At 39.1% G+C, this 5,181-nt stretch overlaps 1 pseudogene; it reads left to right on the top strand.

Moving 5' to 3' along the window:
- Window positions 1–220: 220 nt before the first annotated feature.
- Window positions 221–1,062, top strand: LOC147452637 (uncharacterized; annotated as a pseudogene).
- Window positions 1,063–5,181: the final 4,119 nt, after the last annotated feature.

Raw genomic sequence — 5,181 nt, 5'->3', positions numbered from 1 at the left:
ATATATGGATGGATGTCAAAAAAGTCCAATCTACTATGGTCAAATATTACAAAATAAAGGAAGATGAGTGTAAAGGAAAGCTTAAATTTGTACTAAAACTTGATGAGGCACAAATCCAAAAAAGCCAAAAGATGGAAAGAGTCTCTATTCCTTAATAGATAGAGCTTTGGACTACATCATGGGTAGGGTGACATCTCCATATTACAAAACTCAATCTGAAATGGAACTATGGTGGATTGGTTCGGCTCAAGTTCCTGTAAAGAGTCATGAGATGCTAAAGTGACTGGCTCTTTTCACAAACCCACATCCCCTCTGTGATAGAAATCCAGAATGCAGGTGAACAAGTACAGATAGATGGCACGGGTATTTACACAATGGAATGGCACATGAGTGCCGATCGCAAAGCATTGAAGAACATGTTTGGTATATACGGTGGTCCGAACACAAAGTGCCCTTGTCTGTATTGCATGGAAAGCATGGGAAGAAGTGGATGGCTTTTGGAACGTGAGATTAGAAGACCACCATCTAGGAATCATGGGAATGTTTCTTACTATCCCTCCTCTCAGATGATTTGGGATCCCATTCTTGCAATCGACTTAAAAAATTTACATATATGTACGCTACATGCAGAGATTAGAATTTTGGATAAGTTTCTTTGACTACATCTGGATTATGCATACGCTATCAAACCCACCAAACTTGTAGATGAGTGTATCAAAATGTGAAGCTTTACTCTCTCAGATGGGTTTCCATGGTGGTCAAGTGCATCTCAGAAAAGATCCAAAGCTTTCTCATGGGACAGGTGATGTCTTGCAAGATGTTTCAATGGGAGGATCAAAAGCTAGAAGATTTTTGAGCAACCATGACAGCAAACAAGTAAATCCCCATGTGGAACTGTTAGAAAGATCTCTGTATCATTACTACAAATTTCAAAAACAGACCAAATATGACAACAAGCGAATGGAAGTACGGAAGAAGCTGGATGATTTCTTGAAGGTGCTAAGACAACAAGTAAACACAAAAACTTATGCAGATGACTTCAAAAGACAATCAAGATTTTAATAAATAGTATCAGAGACGCGTGGACAGTGAAAGATATCACTTATTATTTGGTGAGGCTAAAAAATCAGATATCCCAAAAAGTTAAATATTTATTTGAATACTGCTAACATTTTTGTCATCATACAACATATTCTCTACCTACCATATTTTGCAAGACAAGGATCTCTGGCTACTTGGAAGACATAGGGAATGGATAAGTCTCACTATCGAGCAAGGACTTCATTTTTCAGATATACAAGAAAGGGAGGGGGAGCCAGTAGAAGCAATGCATTAAAAGAGTTATTCAACTGGTTTTACCGAAGGTAATTACAAAGGATTAGAGCAGACAACCATAGAAACACAACCATAGAGACACAAGATGAGACTTATGATCCACAAGTAGATGTCATGGCTGCTACAATATGTTTGTACCTCAGTTTACTATTGATCAAAAGTTACAAAATATGTTTCACCAAAAAACTTGTCGATTTCTTATCATTTTTTGATTCTTTAAACATCACTAGGCATATCACCCCTATATCTAAGAAATTTTCTTCTTTTGTAACCCCCAATGAGTTTGACATTTGTCTCCTTAGCTGCAGCTGCATAACTAGAGTAGCAAAGGAAGTATCCCGCTCTTGAGGCATTGAAGCCTACAGCATACCCAAATATTCTAAGTGCCGTGGATCTCTCCAAAAGCAAAACTCAAGTAGCATTGAATAGAAGAGGAGTGGACCCCATGATACTTGACAACACCTTAAGAGTAAAAATTGCCAAGTCAGGGTCTTATGATTGTTTTGTGTGGAAGGCACAGAAAGTAGCCTTGTCCAATGTTAGCAAATAGTGCATAAGTGAGGCATCCTTTCTGCTCCCCTCAACTCCTTTTTGTCTAGAGCCACCTGCTCACCCAAGATAATTGTCCTCATCAAGAAGTTCTATTTTCAAAAAAAGAAGCTATTTTTCATGTGCCAACAAGTCAAAATTTTGTTAAAAAGTAACCTAATTTGAGTGGGATATACCTTTTGCATTTCATCCTCCTTGAGGACTCTTTCTTGTAGAAGATTGCATGAGCCCGCTCTTTCACCTATATCAGCATCCTCATCTCACTCCTTTAACTTAAAATCCCTGCCAAAATTCTCTACACCAAGCTCAACTAGTCTGCCCTCAAAATCCTCATCTTTGAGGGTTGGTTTTTCTTCTTCTACTCTTTGCAAGCACAAAGCTAGTGCATCAGGAGCAAGAAGAAAAGCATGGTCAGAGGTCTGTAAATCAAGGGCCAAAAAGTCCTCCTTTGACTCTCCTTCTATGTCATTAAAGTCTTTTGCCACCTCTGAAGCTTCTGATATAGCTGCAAGACAGTAGTCCTCTCTAATGTTGAGTAGGTATGGATATGATGGATATGGATAACATCTTTATCAGTGTGTGGTAGAAGGGAAGGTTTGGTATAGTGAGAGAGGTCTCAAAAACTTCAACCTCCTTTGTGGGATCATCAATTATAGTGCTAGCCCTTAACTGCGCAACATCAAGATTGGCACTTTCCTCTTCCTTAGCTTTTAAATCAATTTTCTCTTCTAATATTTTAGTTGTCTCAATTTCTGAGACTATGACGACATTGCCAATTTATTTCTCTTTGTCTGTATCTTCATCTGCTTCTTGGTATTTCCCCTACCCTTCAAATTTGAGCCACAAGAAAAGGATGAAAGAAAGTGTCTTTGGGACAAGATTACAAGGCTTGATATGGATAGGACAATACAAAGGAGTCAAAAGAAGGAGAAGAAGACTTTTTCTTGAGAGTTCCCACTTTCCTTGTGATCTTTTCTTTGTCAATGAGTTATCTATGAAATCTATGGCATGCAAATATTCTTTGCCCTCTTGTACATAGGACTTGCCTTGGGTTCTTCCTTCAAACTCCAACAAATCCTCTGATAAATAGTCCTTAAGCCTCTCTACCACATCTGTAAGGTCAAACTAAGGATTAAATATATCAATTGCTTCATTGTATACACCAATTTCACCCCCATTTTCAAGAGTTTCACTAGAAGCAACTCACTGGGACTTTCATCAACTAACTCCACTACCAATCTGTTTTTCAAAAGAAACTCATGAGGGTATAAGGGGTATGAGTGAAAATGGATATGAGTTTATAAGATTGGAGGCTTGAAGGGAATAAGAGTAAGGTGAGAATTATAATGTGGATGAGGAATGTATGAGAGGAATGTGTGGAAATGTATGGAAGGAATAAGCCAAACGGTGCAAAAAAGATGGTACTAAATAGGAAAATGGCTCTTATCGCTCCAAGTGGTTGGGCTCAAAAGAGGTTGAGGACGCTTGGAAAGAGGAATGTAGAAGGTGAAGAGGTGAGAATTTTAGGAAAGGAGAGGAATGTAGAAGATGGGGAGTATTGAAGGTGAGGGTGGTTTAAAAAATACCAAACGGTGCGATAAGGGAGTTAAAAACATTTAGGAGGGCCTCTATTTGCTCCGTTTGGCTGTAGATGGGCGCCGAAGAAGAGAGGATTGAAAGTGAGAGTATTGAAGGTGAAAATGGTTTGAATAAGTCCGTACAAGGTCTCTAGGCCATACCGAATGGCGCGATAAGGGTGTTAGACAAATCTAGGAAGGCCTCAAATCGCTCTGTTTGGTTGTAGAGAAGTGATGAAAATTGGCAATTTTTTTTTAAAATCTCACGAAAGATTTTGGGAGTAGGTCTCTTCCCTTTATATAGGGTGGACTGTACAGATATGACCGTTGGGCCACGTGGACCAACCACAAGTCAACACCTGGCACCTAACAATTATATTTGGGTCAACCCTATATAAACGGAGGCACCGACCATTTTAAAATTTTTCCAAGGTTCACTCATTTTTTCCCACATCCCTTCTCATTGCTTCAAGTCACTTTTAGCACCAAACGAAGCAATTTTTGACATAGCCATTTTCTTGTTTATTGCTATTCATGCCGTTTGGTTATCTCAGAAGCCACATGACTATTGCATAGTCGCTCGACTATACGGAGTGACCTGGCTTCCTCCTAATTCATTCAAACCTTGCCCTCATGCTCTTTGGTAGCATCTCAAACTCATCCTAAAGTTTCCAAACAACCCACAAGGCACCAATAACCCCTTCTTTAAAGCTTGTTTCTTACTCGACCACACGGTGCGATAGTGACCCATATCACAACTACCTATGTCTCTTCTCGCACCGTTTGGTGGTACTTCCATTCTTTGTATCTTCAAGTAGTTCAAGGCACATTAGTCTTGCATTCTTGCATGCGTTTGCTCACATTATTTTGATGGCTAGAAAAAAACAGAATGCTAGGGTTTTCTACCCTAGTAAGGAGCAAGCAGTACCAGAGAGAGAAGAAGAGCCAAAGACACAAGAAGATCAGAGAGGCAAGAAGAATTAGAGAAGGATCCTAAGAAGAAAACTCAAGGTCCTCCAAAAGGGAAACATCTTGAAAAATCTCAAAGTTCTCCCAAAGGAAAACAACTTTCCAGGAAACAACCCAGAGCAAATCCAAGGAAGAAGTTGAACTATCAATTGAAATCCCTTAGAGAGATTAGAAATGCAACAAAAAGCACATGTTTGCTTATCGCAAGGTTTCCTTTCATGAGACTTGTAAAGGAGATCTCAAACAGGTTAACTACAAGGATGAGAACTAATGTTTTCACAACAATGAGATGGCAATCTCAAGCCCTTATGTGCATTCAAGAGGCTGCTGAGGACTTCTTAATTGATTTCATGAATGATGCTTACATTGTAGTAGCATTTTCTCATAGGGTCACTCTAATGAGCAAGAATTATGTGCTTGTTTCAAGGCTTAAGTACAAGTTTGAAAAGTTGCTTGAGCCGATCCCTAGTGATGATTTGAGGGATTATCAAATTCTCAACATTCCTCCTGCTAGGGAGAAAAAGTCTATTGTTGTTATTGAAGATGTACACACTTGTATTCCACAAGGAAGGCCAAGGAGGTTAAAGCTGGAAAAGAGAAGATCACTGAGCACAAAAATTTTTCAGAGGATTCAATCCTTACAGAGCAAGCATAAAAATTAAGGGTGGCCAACACGACATGTTATGAGAAGAAGGTTACAAGCACAATTTTGGCAAATTTCGCCATGTATGATGATGATGACATATTCCCT

Source organism: Adiantum capillus-veneris, chromosome 8 (assembly GCF_014529385.1).
Source record: "Adiantum capillus-veneris isolate H3 chromosome 8, ASM1452938v2, whole genome shotgun sequence".
Lineage (NCBI taxonomy): Eukaryota > Viridiplantae > Streptophyta > Polypodiopsida > Polypodiales > Pteridaceae > Adiantum > Adiantum capillus-veneris.
The sequence above is the reverse complement of the archived record's forward strand: the minus strand, read 5'-3'. Positions and strand labels throughout refer to the sequence as shown.